Genomic DNA, 14,883 nt, shown 5'->3' on the forward strand with positions numbered 1-14,883 from the left:
ATTGAACTTGCATCCTGCCCAGCGTCTGATGCTGGCTGGCTCTGATTTACGACACCGAACATGATCATCACTCCCGCCGCTGTTTGTATTCATTAATAGTCGAGATTTGTTCGTTTCCATTGCACCGGTCCAAAAAACTTACTCGAGCACGTGCAAGTAGTTATGCGTACGCTGCGGAAGGGGCGCTGATGGAAGGGAGGGATTTGGGAACTTAATCCGGAAAATGATGGTCGAAACCGCACCCGGGACAATGACTCTCCCGCCCCCAACTAACAGGAGGCGCGGTCCATCGCCGGCTCGTGCGTGCCTGACTGTAGGAATCCGTACGACGCTCAAGAGCTTAATTCAATACGCACTCTCGTTATTGGTGTGCCGTATACACACATACGAAATCAGTCGGTGCGTACTTCAATGTGTTTGGGAAGGTTGCGCTTGACACAATCGATGCTTGGCACTGCGCGCCAAAGTGAGGCGATGCAAAAAGGGCGAGGGTGCGGGTGGGTGAGTGCGGCGGTTTTCAGTTGTGCTCGGTATTTTTGTGGTCGTTTCAGACGGATTTTTCGATGAGAGTTATGGAGTTTATCGTTGCATCAGAATAAATTGGCTATTCGTCATCGCAAGTTATCAATCCGGGAATTGCTTTGTAGTAGTAGTTGCCCTAACTATATCCTGGTCGCTATTCTCTCCTAGCTCCTTGTGCCAACATTTCGCTTTACTTTCTTCCCATATTCATTCCATTGGCCTTGCTCTCCGATTCTTTCCACTTTGGTTTTCGTTTATTTGGCCATCGGCTAATTTTTGTGCTTCACAGTATGTCCTGCCAGTTCCTCTGTTCTTCTCGCGAGTGTCCTGTGTAAGCTTCCCGTAAGCTTCCTTCTAAACAAACTCTTAGAAGTTCTTATGTTTTTGTTATTCTGCCTTATTTTATTTCAGTAATTTTCTGTAGCGCCACATTTTTGCCGCCTTCCACATTTTCCTCTGCCACCCCAATATCACTCGTAGAAGAGCAAACTTCGTGCATAAGTTTCGCAGAATCGCCACCCTGTGTCTCTGCTAGTCCTATTTGGTTGTTAAGAATTCTTTCTTCTGATACGTAGAAAGCATTTTCCGTCGTTCCAATGTTGCTTTCCCGGCCCCTCTTGCTTCTCTCGTGGTTGCATGTGGCTACTTAAACAACAAAACTCTCCCTATTCTTCAAAATGTCTTTCCCTTGTCTTACTTCGGCTAAATCTACGAGTGGCAGGTGGTGGTAGGTCACCAGCCATTATACACATATTCCCTCTATTTCATTATGCACCTGGCAACCCAGGATCCACGAAAAACTGCGTGGAGAGAGGACTACAGAACACCAATCATGCAACATGCGTACACATATTACGAAAGTCGCATGGTTATTAGTTATTCCTATGCCTACACAAAGAGGACAAGAAAATAGGTTAAAAGAGGGCAGCAGATAAACATGCAATTCAGGCACTTATTGCCAGTAAGTATTCTACTCATTTCGTACATAAAATTCACAAATACGCTTTATATATCGTACCTACACCCCACCTGGCTCAAGGGCACACGGCGAAGGACGGTAGGTTGCCAGATTTGAATGCATAGAGTGTATTTACAGTTACAGTACTATGTGGGAATTCAATCTTACACACCCCCATTTTCGGCAATGTGTTCCAATTATTTTTTTAAGTGTTCCCCCTTTTATTATTGGCGTGAATAGTTCGCAGGAAATAGGAATACTTGAAAATCTATCAGTCGGACAATCTAATTGTCTAAATTTGTCGCAATTGTTGGCCCTTCCAACGCAATCAGGGGGCCTAATTATATCTCCAGGGTCGGATGCAAAACCTCACGCTTTATATCTTTGGAATAAGTTTAGTCTAGCTCTGAGTCTTCGTATATCAAAAGGTTCCCACCCCATATTCTGAATTTAATATGTGACGCTCTGTGTCCTTTGCTACGAGCTTTTCACGAACCTAGCGGCTTTTCTCTGTACCCTATTCAATTCTGCAATTAATATTTTTTGAAAAGGATCCCAAAATCTCGCCGCATACTAAACTTCAGGCCTTACTAAAGACAAATTGTCCTTCACTTGTCACTTTCCTTCACTTGTTCGTCACTGCAACTTCCAAATCTACGTTTCACGAATGCCAGCTTTTTTAGCGCCCATCCACAAATCGTGCGTATATGTTTTCCCCGAGATAACTTGAATATTATCTTCCTTAATTTGACTCCTGACCTTAGCCTCGCCTTAGTTTTAAACTTGCTATTGCTTAGACTGCCCTCCTTCATCCGGTTACCTGTATTTGCCACAGTCATTGTAAGTTTTACTTTTGTTCCCCTTAGGAAAAGCTGCTTCATCCTAAAAAACCAGTCAGAAAAAGTCAACATCACGAATTTAGAGGGCTCTTATTTTGAATGCTCTTAGTTATGCCAAGTGAAACTCTTACGCCTGTGACTTATAAGATAGTAAAATGTAGCCCATCAGTTGTTTCTGAGGGGTGTCGAAGGTAGATTATTTTCAGCTCTCCGGTTATCAGCTTCAAGCAACAACCGCAAGCTGACCACTGCACGCGTAAACAATTGAAACGTGCAAAGGGCTCCTATTTTGCGAGCTTTAACTTGCCAAAGCATCTGTTTCATGAATAATTACCGGGTAGTAGTATTTAGGGGAGGCGACCGACAGCGAAGGTCATTTGCGCCATAGGGGAAGGACAGTAAAGGATGTAGGGTGGAGAGAAACACGGCGTTGGCATTAGCCTCCTCTTTACGAAAGGCGCCAAGGGGTCCGCAGTTTAACGTCCCATCCGACGGACGGCGTACTTACTCAAAGTGCCCTCCACAAGGCATCTCAAGTAGGGATCGGGATACCTCTGAAAAATATTCAACACCGCCGGGATTTGAACCCGCGCCCTCAGGGTGGGAAGCCAGTACGTTAGCCCCCGCACCATCTCTAATGGCCGGATTGGAAGTCGAAGAATAAGGTAATGTGCTGTTAATTTTAAAAAGGTTAAAATTAGTGTGTGGCATTCAAGTCCTATTTGTGCGGAAATCGTGTCCTAGAAGTGGAGTTTTTTTCGTTGTGCAAATCCAATACGCTCCGCCGGCAGGGCACCTCTTCGCAACCGTCGCCATGGAAGGACGCATATTAGGATCGGTGGAGGGCGAAAGGGTATGGGAGTTTGGGATTGGAAAATATGGCCGATTTATGTCGGCAGTCGTTTTGGGCAATAGGGTTAAGTGAATAATGGTTGCAGGAAAAAATGCGGCCGGGGGGCATTTTCTGCGAAATCATTGAGGAGGGAAATGTTTCGTACAGAAAATGAATGCGACATTTGTGGTCTAGTGACACGCGCAAACTCCTATCCTCCAAACTATGATTAAAGCGATATTTTTTTACCGAAAAAGACCCATTTCGTGTATGAATATTTGCTAGATCAATTTGAGGAAAATTATTTCATAATAAAACGGTACGCACTTCAGAATTTCATCAATTACGCGCGTGCTCGAAATATATGATGACGAACATTTCTAACTCCGAAACAATATGCCGTCCAGCATAATTATTGGCAACATCGTGGCATCTATGCGTCGTATTTAAAATGTATCTATATCAATGTTTACTTCCCTGCATTTATTATTTTATCGGTAAAAGGATTACGAAGTGATTTGGATCCCTAATAGGGAAGTGAAAAATCAAATTTGTGAAAGTATAAATGTATATAACAGCTTGATAGTGAAATGAAAAGTGTGACATCGTCAAAAAGAATAAGAAAAAATTTGTAAAATTCACAAAGAAATATTAACATGGTACGACCGGTTTCATCACATACGTGAATCCCATGGGTACCGGAAGATGTCACTTGTGTGAGGAAACCAGTAGAACCATGTTAGCAAATGTTTTGTGAATTCTACTTACGTGATCAAATTCTTCATGATAAATGTTCACAAGGGTGAACCTGATATCATTAAATTTCGTCATCAACCGCTCTATTCAAGGATTAGGTTACGATTAGTGTCTTACTTCATCAGCTTACTTAGGTGAGTTTCTTTTCATTAAATTGGAGAAATCTCTCATATTCGTCAATAGCCACAATCACATGTATCAAATAAACTACGTAACACAATTTTGGGTAATAACCTCATCGCTGCTCAGCCATCTGCGGAAATCTTACAGGTTTTTCAGCCACGATATCCCCTCCGTGGAGGTGGTTTATTTCGAATTAGCCCCTCGAGGTTCTGATTTCTCCCTCGAATACCTTTTGTTGGAATCAATTCCGGCGGCGTCGTTTGGCCCGAGTTCGTCCAGAGCGGCGAAGTTAGACCTCGGATCGTCGTGGACGGGGGAGCGGATTCAATTTGAACTTCGGCATGAGGGGCACGCGGCCTGAGGTCAAGGGTGCCCAGTAGCAGTCCATCCACCTCCGCAAACCCTTCCTTCTCATTCCCCATTTAGTTTTAGCTCCTCCACGCGAGCCCAGATTGCCTCGCACTCCTTCTGGGAACATGAATTAATTGCCGGGATCAAGGATGTGGGTTCTGTGGTTTCCCGCCGAGGCTCCCTCCCTCTCTCTCGCCACTTGCCCGAGGGTCGCGAAAGTAAAAGTGAGGAGATTCTATTATTGCATATAATAAATATAATTAATATAAGATAAATGCATAATACCGGCCATCCTCCTATCGCCCTATTCAGGGTCCTCGAGGGCGTTACCGTTGCTCACCTGTCCTAACCCAGGCTGGCGTTGCGCTCTCTAGCTAAAGGTAAATGGATCTGACAATGGTTTGTGATATAGCGCAAGTCGACTGCGTAATATGGAAACGCTGGGATAAATCGCTATTGTAAATAGCGTAATTATGATCGAATAAGACGTTGGAGAAATAGAATGACCCCTTTTTTCGAAAACAATTTATTCTTCGCCTCTGTCTAAGGGGAAATATAATAAAACGTTTGCTAATTTAGTGATCAGCCTATAGTTTATTTTTAGTAATATTATATTCACATTCGCTGGTTTATGAATGAATTGGCTCTGACGTTGGGACATGTTTTATATTAAATAACGTTTGGCGCAAAGGGTTTATGCAGAGATATATTGAAAAAAATGGAACCGGCCCTAGCAAAGCAAACATCACAGGAAGAAATAACCATTTGAGGAAAGAGTTCGCGACTCTGAGCAGTTTGTTTGGAAAGCAGAATACCTGTTCCGGGAGGAAGAAGATTGAATGAAAAATAGGGAGCACATCATCTACTTTAACCGTTTATTTTATTTGGTACATCCCGATTTTAAATAGCGTGGAGCACTTTATTGACATTTTTAAAATTAAATTTTTAGATTAAAATAAATATTTGTTTTAAATTACTGCAATCATATGAAATCATTCAGTTTTTTAAATAATAGTAAATGGCAGTTAAAGATAGAATTCATTGAAGATATTTATGGGGTTATTGATATTTGATTTTTAGTTTTAGACTGAATTCTATCAATCTAAAAACATCTTAGAAGTTAATCCAAAAAACGGCATTCTTTAGATATTCGAAAATATTTAATTTTCCACTAAAAACTGTGCAGCAAATAAAAATATCACCATATGCCCAAAAACGGTCATTTTGGCTAACTCATGCTGAGCAAAAGCAATTCGGTTCAAGTGTGACTTTAAGGGTTTGGTTTCAAATTTTAAGTGAGGTATTGAAAGACGTATTAATATGCAACCATGATATCTCAGGGAGTCGGAAAACACTCGTCGTTCAAGTTTGGATGTACGTAATATTGCCGTGCCCAGTGTTCCTATTTACGAGGCGTATCACTCGTGTCAAGCTTTCGCCGGATTCCTCCCTTTTCTCTTCCACGTACTTGCCGTCCGCGTTGACCATTCGCAGAGAATGAGATAGTCCACTGACGACGGAGGGAGGTTCAGCCAAATGGTTTAATGGATTGCCTTTAAAAATTTATTGGCGCGACTAATCAGTTTGAAAATGTTCTCACGCACAACATCGCCGACGAGCAGTGAAAATACTCGTGAAATGGACTCCAAACGTTTGCTTTTATGAGTTCCGTGTGTACTTTCCAGCCGATAACCTCGATCCTACAAAAATAAAAAGTTTCATGCAAGTGAATAAAAAAATAAGGCATATTTTCAATTCGACTCTTTCATGTCGTTAATTTTGACCGAACTTTCAACGTCATTGAATCCCCTCCCAAACATTTTCCCGGATTGTATTTTTTTTAATCGTTGTTATGCCGCCAAATTCGTAGAATTGAAGTGCTTTGAAAATCGGCATTGTATGAAGTAATGACCTTCGTTTGGAAATTATTGGCATGACTGTTATGAAACTTCTACTTTGGGTGCACGAGTTTTCACGGACTTCATTACTTCATTAAATTAAATCGGATTGAATTTTATCTCTTTCGGTAAAAAATCATTCCTATATTCAGCGTTTAATTTACAATTGGCAGTCTTTGTATTTATAATTTGTGAGTTGCTGTATATTTTTTTCACTCTTAATTTGTTCGATATAGACGCATAAAATTACTTTCCGTTGAAAGAGACAATTTATACTCATTCGGCGATATTTGGCCTCTTCAATTATTTCAAAGTGACTGAGATAAGAAATGTTTTACAGCTGAATTTGCAAACTTTGCACACATGATAATATCCCATGTGATTCGATTTTCGATAACTTATAATTTTTTAAAAACTAAAATTGACAACTTTCGATAAAAGTCCACTTAGTAAGTACAATAGGAGAAAAAAATTGATTCGATATTTTTATTATCCTGATGTGAAATTTTCCTATAAAAGTTTCTACCCAAATTTTTATGAAGTGATATTGTTTGAAGAGTTTGGATGTGTAAAGTACCTCGTTCCGACTATGTTGACACTTTAATTAGAGGGGAATGAGTTTATTGCCGCAGCCAAGATGGAAAGGATCATAAATCAATTTGCTGCTCTTGTTATTTGTTAAAAATTATGGAAGTGCAGAGGATGTTATGAATTAAGTGAGGTGGGAACGCCGTTTGGCAAAGAAGATGCGTTACTACCCACGGAGGAGGACAATTCTTTGTATACGTCTCTGTCAAACACGTGTGATGAGCTCGAGATTTTGTCAAATTCAGTTAAACAGACCGTTATATGCTAATAATTCATATTTTGTACTAAAGAATATGTCACGTAGTTACTACTTATATTCAAAAGTTTTTATTCACAAGTACTAAGCATAGTGCGGCATACAGAGTAACGGCTTATTTCCAGGTGCTCCTCATTTACCAAAGGGGAATTTGTAAATTATCGATACTCTATATTAAAATACCTTAATTAATTTTGTGTTTATTGCCTACTCAAAACATGCCTCAAACGGTAGAGATAATAATCATATATGGCGGCATAAGTTTTTAATTTTTCTTATATTGTAAATTTGTTATCATGGAAATATTATGATTTTGACTAACGCGCCTATGATCTTAATAATTAGACCCTTGCCGTCTATCACTATAATACAATGGATATTACCTTGCATGTTGTAGCAGTAGTGTTTAGGGGAGGCGACCGACAGCCGAAGTCATTTGCGCCATTAGCGATGGATGGGAAAGGATGAAGGGCGGAGAGAAACCCGGCGTCGGCATTAGCCTACTCTCCAAACGAAAGGCGCCAAGGGGTCTCATACAGTTTAACTGTCCCATCCCACGGACGGCGAGTTCACTCAAAGTGCACCTCACAAAGCACTTCAAATAGGGATAAGAAAACCTCTGAAAAACATCCATCACCGCTGGGATTCGAACCCAGGCCCTGTGCGTGGGAAGCCAGTTCGTTAGCAACCGCATCATTCCGATCCCCACCTTGCATGTTAAAGGCATAACGGTGCGTCACTGAAGCGAGGAATATGGTGGTAAAATCGCTATTGAATCGCGATAAAAATTTTTTTAATTTCTGTATTAACTTTTGGGGAATCAATTTTTCACAATCAAAATTCAACAAACTATAGCATGTTAACCGACATGTTTTTTGTCTGTTTTCCTGTTTGTGACAATATGGAAGTAACTAGAATGGAGTCGGTTGGAATTTAGGATAGCCAATTAATGGATTGTAAAGGCTTTCGTCAGATTTCTCATAAGGGTTGACTCCTATGGTTTAGTCCTAAAAATAAGTAGCCAACGAACTAATTATTCCCATTTGAACGTCGAAGCTGTGCTATGGTATGTCTCATTGAGTATCGTGCTAGAACACGGCCATCGAGTGGTGCGCGTGAAGTGTGGTCTCGAACAGAAGTAATGAGAGTGAGATCTTAGCTCTAGTTTGAGTTTTTGGCTAGATTGTGAGTAAAGCGGGTTTAACAATCACAGTTTCAGCGCCAAAATACTTCTCTCTTTTATCGAAAAGTCAAAGTTTAAGGTTTTTTGCTATTTTTGAAATGCAATTGCAGTGGCTCCAGCTATCCAACTCGTTTCTTTGTGGTTGATGAGCATACTATAAATAGGCTAAGAATCATACCACGAGTGGCCAAAGAATACTATCATCTATTTAGAATCTCACTGCACTTTTTGAATCCATTTAGCAAGTGTCATTGAGTGGGTGTTAGAGGATTTGAATGGAATTAGAAATGAATTGGGTCCAAATCTTTTCTGCGGATGGACTATAGTTCTTTGACTTCAACTTCGACTTAAAAAGCACGCATGTTTGCAAATTAATTATTTCGACAATATGACGAGAAATGCCGTAAATCACGAGGTGACAGACACGCATGTCCGTGATGCGCTGAGCCTACCCGATCAAGAGTTAATGAGGCATTTAAATTGAGACGTCAGTCCTTGTCGCCAGGCCCTCTAAATTGGAACGGAGGGCATCTTTGTTGCTGTTCATCGCCTTGGGTGTGGGTGGGCGCCGTCGCCGCCTGGCGTGACTCCTACCGAGAGCGGACGAGTGCGGGGCTGCATTTTATCTCGGGGCTCCATTCTCCTTCCATATCTTACGCTGGAGGTCGTCACATTCAGCGAGCACGCAGGGCCAGGCGTCATTTGTTCTTTTCGTGGGACGCTTTAATGCTCAACATTCATTCGCACCGTGGCCACCACGCCACTGTCCTCCTCCTTATCTCTTGGACCTTTGCGACTTGGGGTAAAGGAAGGTTGGACATGGGAGCGTAGAATGGGGTGAAATGCAACTCTGCTCACATCAGCTGACAGTGTAGCGGGAGAAACTTGCACTCAAAATTAGGCGCCCCCTACGATTGGAGGTCACCGAATCAACTCGCAAATGGCCTTGACGAAAATTAGATGGTGCATCTTGTGCGATGGTGTATCTCGTAAGTAGTCCTCACCTAAATTCTCACAATTATGTTCATGTTATTCAGACTTTCGAGATGTCAGTAAAGAGTATGTGTGATGGAAAAAGAGGAATTAGTGGAAAGAAAGTTAAACCATGTGCAGTGAAAGAGGAGCAGGAGAGCGTTATATGTTGGCGAAGTTCAAATCCATTGAAAAATTTAATTTATTTCAGTTTAAGTGCTCTTATGGTATTGAAAATTGTGATTGAATGGAAAATTTAGTGTCGAGGATTTGGAGGGAAGAAACGGTTGGCACATTTGACTAAATAGTGTGAAACGGAGTTTGGGATGAGTTTATTGGTATTCTAGGTGCCGTGGAGCCTCGGAGCTCATCAAAGCCAGCCTTGATTAGTACTCTACCGTTAATTGTAATCAAATGTATCAAAACTGCATATTAACCCGCGATATTATTCCTACATTACACTAGACACTAATCCTGCCCGAAAAACTTGGAGCGAACCATGCGAGCACTTCGTGGGTAATCCCCTTTAGCCATTATTACCCAAATTGCAACGGTCCTTCGTACCTAGATCTAGGCTGGTAATAATGCATAACTATGGCGTTCATTGGGCGTCCTTCGTTCCAGCTTTGAAACAATCTAATTTCCTACTTATTCCGCTCGATAATTGCAACTCTCATGCAATTCCCGCCATCCCATCCACCGGCCACAATAGCCCCTCTCCCCGTTCATCCACTTCTCCTCTCTCGCTCACCTCGCCATTTAGGCAAACTGCTTGTGGACGCGGTGATCCATGGAAATGCTTAGCAGGACTACAAATATTGGATGTACCACGTGCGTTGGTCACGTGCCATGTTATTTTCATTCAATTTGAACGTATTTGTAATGTATTTGTACGAATAGAGGAAGAAGCGTGGTGGTGCCATTGTGTAGAGCACGCGGATGCTGAGAGACGAATCTTGGCTGCTCTGAATGCCGGATGCCGACTGTGGCCTACCCCCTCCTGGCACTCCGAGAGGCGAAATTAAACGTGTTCCATAGCTTTGTGAGGAACAGCAGATAGTAGTGTGAAAGGATCCCTCGTTCCCTTTCAGTCTGAATGCGTGATTTTCGTGCATCTTAGGGCTAGTTAGGGGTGAACTTTAATCTTTTTGAACCAAGAATCGAAACCATCGCATTGGGAAAAACTTGAAATGTCAGAAAAAAGGCTCGTGTAAATCGTTGATGTCGTTATTCATTCTCATATCGGGAAATGCAAGGTATAATTGTGTTCACTACTTTTGAAACATCTTAATAATACTCCTTGGAAGACTAATTTGCAGTCTTGAAACGCTGTTTCCAATCATTCTCAAGGAGTAACATTTACATTAAAAGGCCTAAGTTGTAATGTCATCAGTTTAAACAATAGTCCTATGTTTACATGATAGGGAGGGAATTATCGATACAAGGATATGGAAAAGATGAACGTGTTGGACGCAATGAAAAGAGATGGAATGCAAGCCGAATTGGGAAAGAGTTTATTGCAGTGTGGGGTGGCTGGTAATGTCTTCTTAGGCATGGCTATGACGTGTAGGCGTGTTCAGCCTGATTTCATCCATAAGGCACCTTTTATGAGGAAATAGTTGTAAAAATATTATTAATAATTGGTGATCTGCAATTTAAGGTAGGTTTTTCGATGCATTAAACTCAACACGATGCATTTTTTTGCCTATCCAAACCAAACTCACACCAGACACTCCGATAAACCCTTCTTCAAATCCGCATACTTTCTTCATCCCTTTATCCCGTCCAACATGGCGATTCTTTTTGTATCACTTTCTCCTTGGCTAACAATCGCAATGCTCTCCATCCAATATTACTGCCTTCTTCCGGACTCTCCTGCCTCCCCTCCCACCATGACAAGCACTTCTTGTTTTGTTCTCCATTCTATCCATTTCAGCCATTCTCTTCCTCTCAAAACCCATATTTCAAAAGCTTCTAATCTGGACCCATCATCTAGCATACAATTCCGCGCCGTGCAAAACTGCTAGGTTTGTCAAGAAGTATTGGTAACCATTTTTTCTAGACGCGTGCGTGAAGTGCTGAATTTGGACCGTGGGTTAAGGGGGCGCACGATCGCTGGTCGCATATTGGCATTAGTGATAAGACCGTGACAGTACACGCACGATCACCGCTAAAAATTTGGCGATGCGAAAGATCTGCGATAAAGTCGTCTTCCCAATGGTCTTTGGACGGACGACCAAAAGAGCAGAGTCTGTCTGCTTGCGAAGACATTCCGCAAAGGCATTCCGCAAGGCATTCAAGTCCCGACTTGGCAGACTATTTACTATTCTCAGAAGTGAAATCCTCCCTCAAAGGACACCACCATGGAACCCTAAGTACCGCTTACACGCATACGACCCTTAAGGACCTTCCGCCAACCAGGGAGCCTTAGAGTCGTGGAAAAGTCGTCCTGGAAAAAGTGTCGACGCCCAAGGAATGTACTTCGAAGAATTTTGAGGCATTGTACCGCAATATCTTAAATAAATCAATTTTTCCGAAACTGTTCCCGATAATTTGTATTCGAATCATGCCAGCCACGTATCGAAGTTTAAACAAGCCTTTTCTGAACATCCTTACTCAACGTTCTCGCCATCAATTCTTTTCTCCTTTTGAAAGCTTTTATGCCTAAGACTTTTATGCCTATCTTTGCCTTTCTCTTTCTCCAAAATCTCATTACCTCTATTATATAGGTTCTCACCCCATGTCTATTATACTGATTTTCCAAATTGCTCGACAATGTTGGAACCTCCCTAACTTATTTGCAAACTAAATATTGATCATCCGCATACCTAACTGATTGTATTCACTCGCCGCTGCATTCCATTTCTATCCATTTTTCCCATTCTTCTTTTACTATTTCCTCCAAAAATGTGCTTAAAAACACTTAAATAGTGGACACTCCTGTCTAACCCTTAGTTCTAACGCAGCTCGTCCCGAATGCCCATCCGTCCCTCGAGTTTAGACAGTACGACACATGCACAAACAGGCATCAAACGCCTTCCCAAAATCTACAAAACATAAAAAAATAATGCATCCTGATTCCATGTCATGTTCCTTCCTATTGCTGACCACATTCCTGTCGTGCAAGCATGCGTGCTCTCTCCCCTTTTGCAACCCTAACTGCATCCCTGAGAGATATCAAACCATAGAAGAGATTTGCAGGTTTAGGGAATCAGGGTTGTTTTAAATGCAGTAGCCTCGGATAGAAATATATTACAGGATTGATTGTTTAATGTGCCGAGATATGTGAGCATACAACCTTGTGTGTGTGTGCGGTTTTATGTATGTATGTATATACATTAAAAAAAATATATATATATATATATATATATATATATATATATATATATATATATATATAATGGGCTGACACAATGTAACACAAATAGAATAGAATAGCAACATTTAAAAGGACACTCACACGGTAAATTGTCCGAGCTTTTGGCCCTCTCAGAGGCCTTCTTCAAGTGAGACTGTATATATGTATATATATATATATATATATATATATATATATATATATATATATATATGTATATATATATAAAAAAACACAGATGTAGATTTTTAGAATATAGAGACACAAAGAAAGGACACTCACAATTTGTTATTTTACGTTTCGACATCACGGCTGTCGTCTTCAGAATGGCTTATATATATATATATAGTATATATATATATATATATACACACACACACACACAGCCAGATATTAACCCGCAATCATAAAACAGAAATATTTTGGCACTTGTGAGCTGCTCGATTCTACCTTCCCTACCTCTCCTGTGTTTATCTTTTATATGCATTCCTATCCCTTTTGCTTATATTTTTATAAGCATATGAATGAATATTGTTCGCTATATGGCGGGTTTATCGTGTTTGAATGCATATATGTGTATATCAAACCATAAACACAGTAATCAACCCGATGGTCGGTTTGGTAGGTGATGGTAGAGTTCACCCAGTACAAAGCCCTGTGGCGGGTGAAATTCACACATCATGGTAGGGGGGGCCAGTTCCTTTTCCAGTGCCGGCTTGGGCTGCCCAGGAAGATCTGATACCTCAAAAATCACATACCTTTCTGCCCCAGGAATGCATGATGTATTATTTTTAACATACTCAGTTAGATGTCCTAAATTTAAGCAGAAATTCATTCTTACTCGCGATTTCAAGTCCATAGATGACAAATACCTAGTATGCGATGCGGCTACCATTCCATGGCAGTCTATAGAATTCATCGACGACATAGATAAAAAATTAGAACTATTTAATACGCCCTTAAATGATCTAGGGGACAAACATGCACCGTTTAGGAAAATTCGACTGTCCAAACCGCGCTCCCCTTGGATAACAGATGAAATAAAATACTTTATGCGTAGGCGTGACGCAGTCTATAGCCTGTTTAAAAAACATAAAAACGAAAATGTATTCAATATCTACAAAAAACTGCGTAACAAACAAGTCATTAGAAATTGCAAAATCAGATATGCCTTCCAAATATCTAAGAGCCCCCGTCACATATTTGGAAAAGCTCGAAGTACCTTGGTGTCGGAAAAACTAAAAATCAACACTCCCTACCTGCTGACATTTCTCCAGACGACCTAAACCGTTTATTCACAACACCACCGACGGAAATCGACTTTAATGCAAAAAAGGAATACTTATACAGTTTGCATAATTCTGAACCAACTCCAGTTTCTGCTGGAAGCTCATTCAAAATTTCCCCCATCACACAAATGGAAGTCCTCCAGGCCCTCAAAAAAATCAAGTCCTCCTCAGATGGAGCTGACGGAATTTCAGCTATTCTCATACAAAAGTTACTTCCCATTGTACTTCCTGTTTTAACTCATATCTTTAATTGGTCTATTCTAACTGGAACATATCCCTCACTCTGGAAACGTGCCCTCGTCCGTCCCATCCCCAAAAAATCCACACCCACTAACATTGCTGAATACAGACCAATCAGCATTTTGCCTCCTTTATCAAAAGCATTCGAGAGACTCATTCACGAACAAATTTCAAAGTTTCTCAATGAAAATAACTTAATTGATCCTCTACAATCAGGCTTTCGGTCCTCTCACAGCACAGCTACCGCTCTCCTTAAAATAACAGATGACATCCGACTATTCATGGATCGCAAAGAGGTGACAATAATTACTCTCCTAGACTTTACCAAAGCCTTCGACTCTATTGACAAAGATATTCTTTTAGCAAAACTTCAAAACCTGAATTTTTCTTCCTCGTCTTTACTGTGGATTCGCTCATACCTAAGTAACCGATTCCAAAGAGTCATTACACCTAATTCATCCTCTAACTGGCTTCAAATACACAGGGGTGTTCCACAAGGATCCATTCTTGGACCCTTGCTTTTTTTCCCTGTACATAAACGATATTAGTAAATGCATTTTAAATTGCAATCATCACCTTTATGCCGATTATTTACAAATATATCACCATTCCCGCCTTCAAGACCTACCTACAATTATATACGAAATTAATGCAGATCTAGATTCAAATGTGTTGTCAATGTATTTAATTTCTCCAATTCAATTTCAGTAACTTAATA

This window comes from Hetaerina americana, unplaced genomic scaffold, assembly GCF_022747635.1.
Source record: "Hetaerina americana unplaced genomic scaffold, ioHetAmer1.1.p SCAF_9, whole genome shotgun sequence".
Classification (NCBI taxonomy): domain Eukaryota; kingdom Metazoa; phylum Arthropoda; class Insecta; order Odonata; family Calopterygidae; genus Hetaerina; species Hetaerina americana.